This window comes from Chionomys nivalis, chromosome 20 (assembly GCF_950005125.1).
Source record: "Chionomys nivalis chromosome 20, mChiNiv1.1, whole genome shotgun sequence".
NCBI classification, from domain to species: domain Eukaryota; kingdom Metazoa; phylum Chordata; class Mammalia; order Rodentia; family Cricetidae; genus Chionomys; species Chionomys nivalis.
The window spans coordinates 39,841,088-39,857,516 of record NC_080105.1 but is presented as its reverse complement, the minus strand read 5'-3'; the positions used below and the strand labels follow the sequence as shown (position 1 = coordinate 39,857,516).

Sequence of the window (16,429 nt, the reverse complement as noted above, 5' to 3'; positions counted from 1 at the left end):
CCATTCACTTTTATTAGTTTTCTTTTTTAACAGTTACTTGTCTGTATACATGTGTATGTGTGTGTTTGTGTGTGTGTATGAATATGTACATGCCATGGTATATACCTGGGTGATTCTAGGGCAACTCTTTCCTTCTACCATGTGGGTTCTGGAGATCAAATTTGGGTTGTCAGGCTTGGTAGCACGAGCCTTTAGCTACTGAGCCATTTGCCGGACCCCCTCACTAAACTCTTTAGTCAGAGATAAATGCTGTATACACCACATTGAATTTGAGGCCTAAAAAGAGAGGCTCTGCTCTCTTAACATACTCATGTTCATTGATATGCAAGCTTCTCTGAAGAACATGAGATAAACATTTCTTTGATGATCAATGGTGTCTTTTGCACTAAGTGATTAGCGACATTCACTGGGTAAAGTAAGCTGCCTTCATCTTAATTAACACCCTCTGGAGGACCCGAGAATGTCATTGCACAATGCAGAGCCTAATGTGACCCACTTAAAAGCTCTTCCAGAACGGAGATGAAAGGACGAATATTCCAATGTAATGACTAGGGAACTAGGCTGGTTTCCAGAGAAGAGTTTTAAAGGAATGGCTGTTCTTTAGTTTGGTTTCTTTACTCATAATTTCCCTATATTCTTGAGATATGTTATTCCGTATGGTCACCTCTAGCACACGTGACCAGAGCTTCTGAATTGTGTCTCAGGAGACTCGATCTCAACTGTTCCTTGCATTTGATTTTGGTCAATTTTAAATTTGAAACCCTGGCAGTCACTAGCAAGCATGTCATGTCCTCGTAACACCTTAGGCATGTGACATTATGTTATGAACAGCAATTTTATGAAATCCAAATACAGAGTAATACTCACAAAGCTGAGTGGCACACAACAATTATCCCAGTACCTGGGAGGAAGAGGCAGGAGGATTATCATTGAGTTTGAGGTTAGCCTAGGCTACACAATAATAATCAGGCTAGCCAAAAAAAAAAAAAAAAAAAAAAAAAAAAAAAGAAAGAAAGAAAAAAGAAAGAAAAAGGTGGAGACTGGAGAGATGGCTCAGAGGTTAAAAGCACTGGCTGCTCTTCCAGAGGTCCTGAGTTCAATTCCCAGCAACCACATAGTGGCTCACAACCATATGTAATGGGATCTGGTGCCCTCTTCTGGTGTGCAGGAATCACTGTATGCATAAATACATGCAGGCAGAACACTGTGTACATAACAAATATTTTTTTTAAAAGGTATGCATATGTATACATACACACAAACTCAAGAATTTTGTTTAACTGAGATATGCTTTAAGTATAAACCTATTTCAGAACTCTAGTTGAAAAAATATAAAAAGTACCAATGTTTTATAAACATTACATACTGAAGTAGTATTTTGTAGATATTGTGTTAAATGAAAAAAATCAGTGAGTTGGTTATCACCTATTTTTAATGTGGCTACTGGAAAAGTTTTACCTCCATGTGGCAGCATTGTGCTTCTATTGGACAGAGCTATTTGAGCAGACGCTTCTCTACTTTGAACCTACAAACACACTGGAGCAGATATTCCCTGCTTGTAAGGTACTGGCTCCATTATGCTGCTTATTTTGCACGTATCATCTTGGGCTCACAGATAAATACAGGGACTGCAGTTAGCCTGAGTGTCAGCCATTATCTTCTGATCCCTTCAGCTCTTCCAGTTCACAGACATGGGGAACCACACTGCCTTCCTTCTCAGTTGGTTCTGCAGTCTCCCTGGGCTCTCGATATTGCAGTCATTTGGCCCTCTTTCTTTCAGTGTCACGCTTTTTGGTGTGTAGACAGGGAAGAGGGACTGACAACTTGGATTTATCTTTCACTTTGCTGTCTTCAGCTTCCTGGAACTTTATTGAAGTAGTCAGCTGTTACTCTCACCCTATCTGGTCTGTGTAGGGACATAACAGTAGGGAGCTGTCCTGTTCCTTCTAAGATGTTCAACAATGACCCTGACTACGGCCCATGACGTGACTGGTAGCAAGTCCCACACGACAACTACACCTGTTCCTGTACACTGCTAAGAGGAAGAACTAGCCTTGGCTAGTCCTCGCTCCTCTGGTTCTTCAGGACCCCACACTCCTCTAACACACAGATACGAAGTGGAACTCATCTCCAAATGGTTTTACGTGCCCGGCTATTGTAATATTTCTTTTAAAGAGAAAAATGCTGAGGTTTAAAGCATAAAAACACAAGTAAATAGTAAAACAGTAAAATAAAATAAGTGAAATTATTAACAGTCTATCACTTTGTATTTAAGTGCCAACTTTATCACAACTATTTTATATTACAAGGAATACAAGTTATTTTAATAATAAGATTTATTAAAGAACAGAGAAACCTCATCAAAAAGAAAAGAAGTGTGCCTATCCTAGTTAGGGTAACTATTTTTTGTGATGAAATGCCATAACCAAAATAAGTTGGGGAGAAAAGAGCTTGTCTGGCTTACACTTCCAAGACGCCAGGGCAGGAACTCAAAGAGGACAGGAACTAAAAGGAAGCAGGAACCTTAAGGCAAGAACCAACGTAGAGGCCATAGAGGCATCCTGCTTACTGGCTTACTCCCTGTGGCTTACTCGACTGCCTCTTAAAAATAGGACCAAAAGCACCAGACAGAGGTAGCCCCACCCACAATAGACTGGGCCCCTCAAATCACTAAATAAAATGCCCTATAGGCTTGCCTACAGCCCAATCTTATGGAGGCATTTTCTCAACTGGGGCTCCTTTCTCACAAATGACTCTAGCATAAAATCAGTCAGGACAGAGCCTCAACTGCACTGTATTGCTGTTTCTCCTTGTTTCCCACAAATAATAAGTTCATTAGCATCACCAGACTCTTAATTCCAAATTCTCACTAAAAAGAATTTTATTCATCTTGGCTAAGTATCTGTTTGTAGACTTTTTAAAGTTTGTCCAGAAAGCAGAAGGCAGTACAGTGGCAATTTGGAATTTGGAAGGAAGATTACCTAGGCTGGTGTCTTAACGCATAAGCAAGCATGAGAACACACCATAAGCTCAAAACTAATGCTAAAATACATAAAAACCATACAAGGCAAGTCGGCGGGTTCACAAAATGAAGACTTCTATGTTGTGTGAATTTTTTACTCTTTTGGCTTTTGGGGGACCCAATACCCAGCTCCCAAGTAAATCACACGGAGGCTTATTATTACTTATGAATGCCCGGCCTTAGCTTGGCTTGTTTCTTGCCAGCTTTTCTTAATTTATACTATCCCAACTAACTTTTGCTTCTGGGCTTTTATCTTTCTCCATTTCTGTATACCTTTCTTTCCTTCTTTCTTTGTGACTTGTATAGCTGAGTGGCTGGCCCTTGATGTCCTCTTCTCCTTGTTCTCTGGCTCCTTTTCTCCTTTTCTCCCAGATTTCTTCTATTTATACTCTCTGCCTACCAGACCCGCCTATCCTTGCTCCTGCCTTGCTACTAGCCATTCATCTTTTTATTAGGACCATTAGGTGTTTTAGACAGGCACAGTAACACAGCTTCATAGAGTTAAACAAATACAGCATAAACAAGTCACACACCTGAAAATAATATTCCCCACCGTTTCTACTTTATACAGCTGTACATTCTTTTTATGACAAATATTAAGGTTTATTACAAATACACATTTTTTTATAAAGAGATCATGATAGTTCTCCTCAAACAAAAATTATCTTCATCCATGCTGCTTTACTATACTTGCCAAAACAACACTTCTACAAGTCATAAAAACTAAAGCATTCTATCAGGTGACTAACATTGTAGGTAAAGTATTAAACAAGGGAGATGGAAAATAAGTCTAACTAGATTCCAGAATAAATAATACTGAGACTCTAGAAATAAGCCTTAAATTGTGAAATAGTCATGAAGCAACTACCGTGCAAAATTCCACAGTTTCAGTTATGCCTCTAAAAGTCTTTAATATAAAAATGGTCAAAACTTCAAGATTCTGCTAACTCTACCATACATGTGATAAATTACTTTATTTCACCCTAGCGAACTATTTACCTTCCTGTGTTTTAATACATAAATAGCCATATGTAACATTTTCCCTTGTATCTCAATGCTCAAAAATTGAATTCAACAGGGGGAAAAAACATCTAAATTTACATAGAATTCTCCCACTTGTGATTTAATGAATGACATGCCTCTCCTTCAATGCTTACTGGTCCACACTTATATGAAATTTTATGATAAACAAGGTATCATTATGTGCCCCAGGCTGTATAAATTTGGGTTAAGTTATAAACTAGACTTCATATTTAATACTAAAGTCAGTACTCCTAAATCTCTTTCCTACCCATCATTCTGTGAGAACTAAGCTAAGATTACCCTAGAATTCTAACACAAGCCTTCTTCCCCTCTGTGAGTTCTAGAGGCCATTTTTTTCTCTGTCCTAAAAGTCTCTTCTGTTTCTACTGCATCCAATGTCTTCTAACAATATCAACAACTAAACACATGAAGTCATAATTCTGGAAAACATGATGGTTCCTTCTCATGTTTCCAGTCTCCATACTCATGGATATTCTTAAAAACAACAACAACAATAACAACAACATTAAGAGAATTCCAGTCTTGACCCAAAATATAGATTGTGACCAACAATGGGAATGTTTTATAGAAAATCTTATTTATACTATCATAGCTGGGAACAAAATATTAAACAACTGACACTGAGGTTTACTTTCTCATGTCTGGATCTGGTTTAATGGCAAAGTCTAGCAGCCATCCAACTTGAAAAAGCAGTCTTAAATGGGCCAAGCGCTACAGAGAGCCCATGTTTTTTAAGCCTATAATACAAAGATTGTAGCTGCCTTTCTAGTTTAGTAAGAACCAAAATCCTTGTCTCCAACTAGAGCTGCCTCTGAAATCCCAGACAAAGTGAGGAATGTATAGGAACATCAGGTAGGATTATAGCAAGCAATGGAGCAGTGCCTAAGCAAATGAGCCACTTGTTGTCTCAAATGCCATTTCAAACAACACCAATCTTGAGTCAGACCTGTCACTGACACACTATTTTGAACTATTATGGCCAGCCTGTTCTAGAGTATCTTTTAGCAGATAAATTTCAATATTAGGTGAAGCCCAATATCACTTAAAAATATCTTTTGGCCTTATTTACTTTTTTTTTAATTTAGGCATCTTTATTATATTTCTTGTAGTATTAGAATGAATTCAAACTAGGACTTCCCTATGAATTTTAATAATACATAATGAGCAAATATAAGTCTGTGTGTGTGAGAGAGAGAAGGTATAATTATCACTAGTATCCAGAAGGCCTACTACATAGTACCAAATTTAACAGGTCAATATAGAACACACTCATCTTCTTGAAGGCATATGAATATCAGTAGGCAAGATGCTCAGAGTGTGAGGCATTGTGTCACAAGAGGAAATAATGGTACCTTCACTGCTGTTTTCCTTCTCAAAGATATAGAAAGTGTTATCCAAAAATGTTACGCTAAAATTTAAAATACCTAAGTTTACTGTTTATAAGGAAAATTGATGCTAAAATGAAGATGAGAGTTGTTCTGAAAGAAAAAAAGAACAGAGAATAATCAAACAAATGGAATCATATTCCCAAAGCTAGGCTGTAAATGGCTCAGTGGTGAACTCAGTGCTCTACCAGAGGGCCTGAGTCCAGGTGCCAGGACCCACATCAGGCAGCTCACAATGGCCTATAACTGTCTCTAGGAAATTCAATGCTCTCTTCTGGCCTCTGTGGTAAACTCAAGATCACATACCCACACAGGGACACACATAATTAAAAAGTAAATTCTAAAAAATTCTCAAAGTTTTGTTAAATTTTCAAATAATTTTTCCAAAGAGCATGGAAGCAAAAGGAAATGAATGTTCTCCGTAACTCATTAATGGATGACATGTGACAGATAACGTGACAGACTAAGTCAGCAGTCCTAGTGGAGTAGTCCAGAAGCTAAAGCTGCTGTGGCTCTCATTAAGAAGCTGTAGCTTTCCAGGCCATTAGCCTAGTGTGATTAAGGTTTACACAGACACTTAATGAAAGTGATGCTCTGTAAGGAAGGGCTTTCAAAGTCCTACTTGCTTTCCTATTCCACCTGAGAACTGTTAATGAGATCACAGGCGCACATACATATAAAATAGGTATACAAGCCAAACATTTACAGACAATTACAAAGACATTGACCGTAAAATAATGATTATGTACAGTCTTACATTTATTAAAGAAGAAAGCAAAGTTGCATACTAATGAGATGGAAATGACTGTTTACTGTTGCATAAGGACATTTTGCCTGAGTGGCCATGGTGGTGTACATCAGTAACCCCAATACTGGGAGGTAAAAGCTTAAAAAAAAAAATCAAAAACTCAAGGTCATCTCCCACTGGATAGTATATTCAAACCCAACCTGGGCTACTGGAGACCCTGCCTTAACAAAACAAAACACAGGCATGCACAAAAAAACATTTTACTTATATCTAATCTAATGTAGCACATTGAAAACATCTTTCGGAGATATCAATATTTTGGTTATACAATCATCAATGCTGAGAATGTTGCTTCACATAAATATGCAGTACCAAATGGCAGATGTTTAGGACCATTTCAGAAATGGATGGAAATTGTCCTATCCTGAAATAAAATTCTTTGAATATTAAGTCAGCAACTCAAACAGAAATTTTTATAATCAAATATTCTAGCATCATATAGTTCAAGCATGCTAATTTAATATGTGTTAAGGTTCGACAGTGGGGATATATTTGTTTTTTTTAAGTAATTAAGTTACTGTGTTTCTATAAGAGGAAAAAACTTCGCAAATTTTGTATGGACAGTAAAGAGACTATTATAACATGATAGCCTCAAATCTGAGCCATGATGTTTCAGGTAGCGCTCATGATGGGATAAACAGTGTAAAGTATGGATGCTGCTGTGATTAGATCTAAGGTTACAATGAAGTCACATGATGCAACACACGGGAAAGCATAGCAGAAACATCTTAGGTTCATTATGCATTTCATTTTGAATTAATTTTTGGTTATTGTGTACCCCAGAAACTTTCACTGCTGCCAAGTTTTCCACGGCCCTTCCTATTCAAGTTATTTGGCCCCACACGGAGTTGCAACCCACAGTTTATGAAGAGGGGCTTCAGAGCACTAGTTATGAAAGAGTAACAAACCAGAAATAGCCCAAAGTGACCTAAAACAAATGACTGATCAAAACAATACTGTCTACAAAATTATGAAACCTCTAAAGTTACAGTGTATTAAACCATTTTTAGTAATTTGTAACATATAAATTGAAACTAAAACAATGTAGAATACATGGAACAAGCATTTTATATATAAATGCTTATGATCATGGTAATTATGTCCAACAGCACTGCCTGAGAGAACTTGTACAATAACTTACTTCTACACCTGCACTGTCCAATACCCAGATACCACCAGCATGCACCCCAAAGACAACCACTATCCATAGTAAACTGAATAGTAACAAGAACATATCCATCTAGACAGACAGAAAAGGAGGTGTGACAATTATCAGTGAACTTTCTAATTCTTCTTTGATGAACATCTGCTACTTCCAAAGATAAACCCCAGAAAATTTAATTAGTCTTTGAAATATGACATTTAAAACAATGGGAGATAATACTGCCCAAAGAAGCCCAACACTCAGTCCACCTTTTCTCCCATCCTCATGTCAAGGTAAGAACTTTGCCAAAGAAAAGGTAACAATGGAAGCCACCAGACAATTTATACTGCAATCCTTTATACAGGGAAAGCAAACATGTCATTCTAGATAACATATGTGCAAACAGTTATAAGAAACCCAGAGAAGAAACTACTACAGAGAAGAGTTACATAGAAACTCGGCTTGTCACATTTATTGCAGCATGCTTAACAGTCAGTCTGGAGGCCAATCAAGAGCCAAATAGTTTATTGTGGCACATATGCACAATGGAGTTTTAGTCAGCCATAAAGAATAAAATTACGTCATTTGCAGGAAAATAAATGGAACATCCTTGTTATCATGTTATGCAAAATATCTAAAGAAAATTTATTTTGTTTTGACTTTTTTTAAAGACAGGGTTTCTGTGTATCCTTGGCTGTCCTAGAATTCACTCTGTAGAGCAGGCTGGTCCCCAACTCAGAGATCTACCTGCCTCTGTTTCCTGAGTGCTACAAAAAAAGTATGCGCCACCATTACCTGGCTAGAATATATTTTGTATATACACGCATACATAACGTGAAAGTAGAAGGTAGTCCACACTGTGATGAAGGAGTCTAAAGCAAGTAGGACAGATGGCACAAGGGAGAGCAATGCAATGACCAATGTGGTAAATTTTTTTCATATACAGAATAGACATTTAGATAGATTTATATCCATATACATCTATATGACATGAAAGCAGAAATGGAACTATTAGGCAGAGGAAGGTGGCCAGGATGAAGAGGGAGGGCAATGGAGGGTAAACGGGAAATATGAGTAAGGAACAATAATGCGCACATACAAAAACGCCACGAGAAACCCATTATTTTGTACACTAACTAAAAAGAACTAATAAAAATTTTGTTTAAAAGATGGTTTCAATTTGGGAGACCAATTATAGCTGACTATTTAACAGCTCAACTAAAAGATAAAAAGATGGAGATTTAAAAGAAATTATTTTTGTGATTAAAACAGTCTTAAATAAGTTCCCACTAAGAACAAAGGAACTTCAACTCAACTCTGCATCAGCTCTACAGACAAAGGAGCAACTTTCTCCTTTCTTCCAGAAAAAAAAAAAAAAATGGTAGTCAATCTGAACCTTGAGTCTAACACAGAAGACATAAATAGTAATGAAGCTGCTTGGCCAAGTACTTTGAAAATGCTCAAGTGAAACCATAACTCCTGGGAGAGTCTCATGACCCTTTCCACTCTACTGCTGGACCTCAACTTCTCATCTGAGATGGCGACTCAAGGATTTAGAAATAACAACAAAAAAGGTTCGACTGCCCTCTTTTGTTGTCTCTCTTGTTTGTTAGACAGCCCAGGCTAGCTTCAAGCCTATTTTGTATCCAAGGCTGGCCTTGAGTTTCCAATCTTGTCTCCATCTCCTAAGTATTGGATTTAGAGTCATGCACCTCCACACTTGGCTGACTGCCCATTCTTTATAGAAAATTAACCACGAACAAAGTCAGGACATGATCAGAATATACACCAACTACTCATCCTGATAGTTATTTGGAAAAATGAAAAAAATTATATCTGGATGTAGAATGGGTTTATACTTGAAATAGAAACTAGCCAGGCGGTGGTGGCGCACGCCTTTAATCCCAGCACTTGGAGGCAGAGGCAGGTGGATCTCTGTGAGTTCGAGACCAGCCTAGTCTACAAAAGCTAGTTTCAGGACAGGCTCCAAAACCAGAGAGAAACCCTCTCTCGAAAAAAAAACCAAAAAAAAAAAAAAAAAAGAAAAAAAGAAAAAAAAGAAACATGTGTCTAGGTATAATGAAAATGTAAATTGTTTTAAACTCAAATAAGAACACATCAAGAAATAGAAAACTCATCAAGAAATAAACTCAGTGTTTTTGTCCATAACACAGATAGATGGGGAGGTTGGGGTGGACAAACCTGATTAAGCTATCTTCTTGTGAAATGGTTTGTGACTAGTATACACTTCCTGGCTAGAGGATCAAATACACTGAAGTAATGGGCAGTGAAATTATGAAAGTGAAGCAGATCATTGTTAGCTTCCTCCTACCATGGAAAACTAGCAATCCCTGAAGGAAGAACTCTTCTCACTGTGGGACTGTGGACAACTAAGAATTCCACCAGAGTCAGCAACAAAAGAAATAGCTTAAAAACATCTGGTTCTTGACCCTCCAACAACAGACAATGTTCAAATGCTAACAAGAGCTATGAAAGGAAAACACAAAGAAAAGAACTAAGAAAAGAACCTGGACTAATGGAAAGATTTCAGTAACCAGACATAAAGCAGCATTTCCCTAAACACTCAACTTTACTTCCATATAGCAGAAACAAAGAATCTTCTCAGAAGTAATGATGCCTATTTTAGTTTTTGAATTAAATGAAGTCCAACTATCTGTAAAATCTTGAAAATAAGTCACACAATATTAGAGTTTTCTAATACAAATAGCTCACTCATTTTTAAAGTCTATCCTACACAAGCTATTACAATGGAGAGACCCTCACACCAACACTACCTGCTTGCATCTCTACTCTATAAGCAAAACTATAACCTTAATTCATTATAAATCACCTGTATCTACAAATAATTTATCAAACAAGAAACGACCATGTAATTCCATGCTAGTGAAACAAAAATATTTGCTCTACATACATCACTAAAATTAAAAACCTTTTCCTTGTCTACAGACACCAGTAAGATAATGAATAGCAAAGCGGAGTGGTGAAGGCATTCACAATACACACGGCAAACAGGCACCACAGGTGTAACACAAGACTTCTCATACCTCTAAAAGAAAAAATTCAAACAAAACAGTCCAAAGATCTGAGAAGACACTTCACAAAAGAATGTACACAAATGACCAATGAATACACAAAAGCACATTCAACTAGAGGGAACTGTCAGCTTCTGCAGCCCAACATAGACTCACTCCTTCTGCCCAGCAATCAGTCCAAGAATGCTAGTAATCCTCCAATAGATCCATCCAAATAAATAACCACACCAAGACATACACGCCATGTTCCCAGGGGCCCTTACATAACAGCTGCAAAGGGGAAACAATCCAGCGGCTACCAACTGCTACACCCACTCAAAGGACTACATGTAAGAAGGAACTACCATTCACACACAGACTATAAACAGATAAGCATTCAGCACAAGGTTCCCAGGAAAAAGAAAGGTGACTCAAATAACTGGAAACACGAAATGTTCACACCATGGGTAGGTACATAAACCAAACGGGTGATCAAGGAATGAATGGGAAAATGAATAACCACATGTGAAGGAATGATGTTGTAACCCTTTCCTTACATCATTCCCAAATATTAATAAATGCCCACTCAAATACCTAAATCATTTCTAAAAGTATATTTATTTAATCACCAACAATGATACAGTGAAAACCCGTTTGCTTGTTTTTCCACAGTTTATAGGAGAGTGGGTGGGCACAGCACTTATAATATTAAGCAAGGCCATACATACATCAATATACACATTTTATGTCAATTTTTAAAATGCTTTCAATGCAAAGTAAGTTCTTTTTTTCTTTTTTTTTGGTTTTTTAGACAGGGTTTCTCTGTGGTTTTGGAGCCTGTCCTGGAACTAGCTCTTGTAGACCAGGCTGGTCTCGAACTCACAGAGATCCGCCTGTCTCTGCCTCCCGAGTGCTGGGATTAAAGGCGTGCGCCACCACCGCCCGGCCAAAGTAAGTTCTTATATGGGCAATGTCCTCATGTAAGTTCTCACCAGGAAACCTAAATTTCAAAGTACATTTTTCATGATATTCTTACAGAATATAGTAACACTAGACTTAGGATACTATATTCTTTAAATGAGAATTTTAGTTATTCAAATAATTAAATAAGTGAAAGATTAAACATAGGGCTAAATCAGGAGTGTGACACATGCCCACAATCCTAGTACTAGAGAATCTGAGGTGAAGGGACTGCCACAGCTTGAGAGCAGCTTGGGCTACACGGTGAGTACCAGGGCAGCCTGAATTATATATGAAGACTCCTTCTCAAAGTTCCAAGGCCAAAACAAGACAAAAAACAGAGTTAAATCATGACCTAGGACTTGTCAATGTATTTTTAGATATGATACCTAATTGGGCACTACAAGCAACTAAAAAGACTTTAACATGGCAGCAACCATCTGTAACCTTAATTCTTATCTGCTCTGCAAAGCAACATACATTCCCAGGTTCTAGAAACTAAAATATGGACATTTTGGAGCCATCATTCTGTCTTTAGTTCCACTAGTATCTGCAGGCAATTTGTTTCAAGACTTCCTAAAAAAAATAATCAAAATTCATTGGTATTGTATTTGTATATAATCTACCTATATATTATTTAATCAACTATAGATTACTTGTTCCTAAAATAATGCAAACACTAAGCAAACTTATCTTTTAAGAAATAATAACAAGATTAAAAAATCTACATTTTCAATAAAAAGAAAAAAATGACCTCCAAAATGTTCAATTTGCAGTTAAATAAATCTATGAACAAGGAATCTCTAGATACAGAAAGCCTACTGTATACAGTATATCACTTCTTATGATCAGAAACATCTAGAAATACAGCTATAAAACATTATATAACACTCTAACAGTCCATACTATTTCTACAAAACACTAGCAAAGTAAAAAGAAATACAACAGTCTCACTATTTTCATTTGACAAAGCAACTATGCCACAGACATAATTCATCCCAAACAAAACTGCTTCCTAGTGGGTGATGCAAGAGTAATCTCCAGGCCCACTAACTCCTATGTAATGGTCCTATTCAGCAGATCACCAGTCCTTAACTACTCTGAGTGAAATCTTCGCTATTACTGATGAATCCATAGTTTACCAACTGACAATTAAACAAGCCTAGTAGTTGAGTTATAAAATATATATAAACAAGAGTATAAACTAACAGTTTTTTGTGAATAAAGGATCCTACTGCAGTTGAGAGTGCATTTGGCTGAATATATCTGAGCTTAGCTGGTGGAATTAAGGCATGTCAATTATTTTCTAAGGCTGTGGAATTGTACATTGTAAAGATTTGTCTCTCATATTGGTTAATAAAATTCTGTTTGACCGGTAGCCAGGCAGGAAGTATAGGCGGGGCAACCAGATAGGAGAATTCTGGGAAGAGGATTGGCAGAGACTCAGTCACCACCCAGACACAGAAGAAGCAAGATGAGAATGCCTTACTGAAACACAAGCCATGTGGCTAGACATAGACAAGAATTATGGGTGTATTTAAGTCATAAGAGCTAGTTAGCAATAAACCTGAGTTAACAGGCCAAACAGTTTATAATTAATATAAGCCTCTGTGTGTTTCTTTGGGACTGAATGGCTGCGGGCCTGGGTGGGACAGAAACTTCTGTCTACAAAAGGGAAGAAGAAAGAAAACAAATACTGAAGCTTTAATGGGGAAAAACACCAAAAAAATTCTATTACATGGTAAAGAATCAACTGAAGAACTGATTTGGTGTGGAAAAATGAAAATTACAATTAATTGTTTTTATGAGTTCATTTAAATAACAAAATAAATTTTGTGTTATTAAGTGATATTATGTTTAATTAGTTTGCCAATCTCTTCCTAGATTTCATGCTTAAGGACTTTCATGAGGCCTGTATGCAGTGGTGCTCACCTTTAATCCCAGCATTTGGGAGGCGGGAGCTGGTGGTTCTCTCAGAGTTCAAGGGCAGTCTGGTCTATATAGTGAGTTTCAGGATAGCCAGGAGTAAATACATAGAGAGACCCTATCTCAAAAAGACTATTATGAAAATATCACCAGATTTTATTATTTCCTTTTGCATTTTGAGTAAATATAAATGCATCTGAATCAAACCATATAATGCAACAGGAAAGTTACATAATGCTGTGTAATTTTCAAATAAGTATGGGGAGTTATAAACTATGAAAGATATCCTATTCAGATATCACACTACAAATACATGCACATCATACTAAGGACTTTACTTGTGTTATTTCATTTCATCCTCACAATTGTGTGATGATGTTTTTACCCCCTATTCAAATCCTGAAACAGGTAACTCACAAAAAGACCTTGTCTCTTTTACTTCAACCATTATGACAAAATGCCATTGAGTCTGGAAAACAAGCCTAACTTTCAGAACTTGAATTTGGGACTCTTAAAGAAAGAAGTCTCTGCACACAGAACAAAGAAACCAAGAACTGTTGAATGAACAAAGAAAGCCAGCAAGTAATTGTAGCTTTGTTCCAAACATCCTAGTATTTGGGATTAAAGTTTGAGGTCAACCTAGTTTACTTAAGTTCCAGGACAGCCAAAAGTACATTAAAAACAAAACAGACAAAACAAAACCAAGCATCCTGTCATATATGTTACTTAGCCTTTCTTACTTGCCAATACTAAGGAACTGCTTTTTCCAAAGAGACTTACAGGTTACTCCATTTCTGCCAATAGTCTTCAGGGCACTGATGCTGTAAGCACTGACTATCCTTTTCTCTGCGTGGGCAACTTATCCTTTCTAGACAACTCATGTATATATCTTCCTCAGAAGACATTTTCTCATTGTCATTTATTTGTTACTAACTTTTTTAAATCAGTTCTTTATCTTTTCCTTCCGGAACTCCTATCACATTAGTTTTTAAAAATGTTGGCCTTCCTAGATATCTCTTATCCTTCAGGATTTCCGCATGTTAACTAACATGTCCACATTCTGCTCCACACTTGGGGTTATTTCTCACAGATCATCAAGACCACTAACATGCTCTTTAATTCATCTATTGAGACTGTGTGTACGTGTGCATGCACATATGGAGAACAGAGGTTGATATCAGGATGTTGTTCCTCAATTGCTTCTCCGCCTTATTTTCTGGCACAAGGTCTCTCATTGAACCTGAATAGCTGTCTGACCAGTGGGCATGCTGTGACCCTCCTGCCATCTCCCTACCCCTTGAATGTTTTACTTTGGAACAAATTAGGGTCTTTGGCTCCAAAAGTTTTCTACATGTAATTTGCCTAGAGGGAGAGGTATATGTATGCATGCGTTTATCTGGTGTTTATCTGGCATTTTTAAGCTATCCTGGACACACATACAAATGCACAGATTATTCTGTAGATCTACTATGATTGAGACAGGCTGTTATTTTTCATTTAGCTTACAAAGCTTCTGGTCTAGATGCTGAAGTATGCAAACAGTAAGAATCCTAAATGCATTAGAAAACCACGCAGCCCTACACCCTTAGAATTCTTTGATGTCAGGAAGGCAAGATGACTCAGTAGGTAAGGGTACTTGCTATGTAAGTCCTGTGATCTGAGTTTGATCCTCAGAACACATACAATTGCAGAGAACAAACTCTACCAAATGGATGTCTGGTCTTCACACATACCATGACACAAGATGTTCACACATGTGTGCATAAACACACAAAGAAACACAGAAATACACACATACATGCATATGAATAAATTAAGATTGAAAAATGAATCATTTGGGGGGCTGGAGAGATGGCTCAATGGTTAAGAGCATTGGCTGCTCTTCCAGAGGTCCTGAGTTCAATTCCCAGCAATCACATGGTGGCTCACAACCATCTGTACTGAGATCTGGCGCCCTCCTCTGGCGTGCGAGCATACATCGAGGCAGAATGTTGTATACATAATAAATAAATAAATCTTTAAAAAAAATGAATCATTTGCTATGGAACCAGCAAGCTATCCCGCCCCCATCACTCAAGTGTTTAAAGAGGGATCTTGACAATCTCAGAGTATAATGTTAGGTGGCACATATACAAAACATAAAAGAGGTGATAAATATCAATGTTTACCTCAAGTTGAAATAACAGGAAGGTATAGGATTAACTTCAGAAAACAATACTCTACATAGTAGAAGGAAATTAATTGTTCTTTAGTAGGCACACCATGGTCAGGCCATTACTGGACCTGAAGCAAAAATCTATTGCTATGAACAATTCTTTAATATCCTCACAACTCTATGGTCAGGATTCCACCATTACAATGCGGCATCTGGCTGACAGAAGTCATCATTAGACAGGAACGGAAAGAAACATATTTGACCCTACCAGTTTCTGTATTCACATGGCACATGCTCAATAAACATTTATTTAATTTTCTAGAGACTATATTCTGAGGATAGGAAGAAATAAATAAGTTTTAAAGAGAGAAAATATGCTGGTTCCTAAAGTACCTTTGGGTTGTTACATGCAGTAGAAGGTCATAAACATTCTAATGAACCCTGTTACCTCTACCTTAAGCAGTTCATTTAATTTTATAAGCACTCAAAATTGAATTTCACAAAAATAATCTGTTTCTTCTTTTTTGAGAGCTAAAGAAGAGCAATGAAAGAAACAGACTAAAGACCAGTCACAAGACTTCTTTAAATATCACTAAAGGACACAGGAAACCAAAGCGCTTCACATATAAGTTAAAGTTTAGATCTAGTAACTGATAAAAGGCATTATTATTATTATTATTATTAAATGTGTACTATTCCTGCTACCCTTTCAAGTGCCACTGGTAATATTGGCAATTTGGTCATGAACAATGTGAATTATGTAGACTATTTCTGTCTGCACAACATGAAACATGCTGATTAAGCAAGTATCGGTTGACCCTACAGTGGAAAACTAGGGAGCCAAAGATATAAAAGTAGAGCCCATGCTCTTTGCATCTGCCCTGATGCTTTCCTAGGTATCCACCCTTATAACTATCAAATGTTTGCTATTCTATTTGAACACAGAGACATAT

The 16,429-nt window shown here is 37.1% G+C and overlaps 1 protein-coding gene across 1 annotated transcript in view; it reads right to left on the bottom strand.

The window, feature by feature from the left end:
• Tnks (tankyrase) overlaps nucleotides 1-16,429 on the bottom strand; it is a 146,455-nt gene that overhangs the window by 110,168 nt on the left and 19,858 nt on the right. The window lies entirely within an intron of this gene.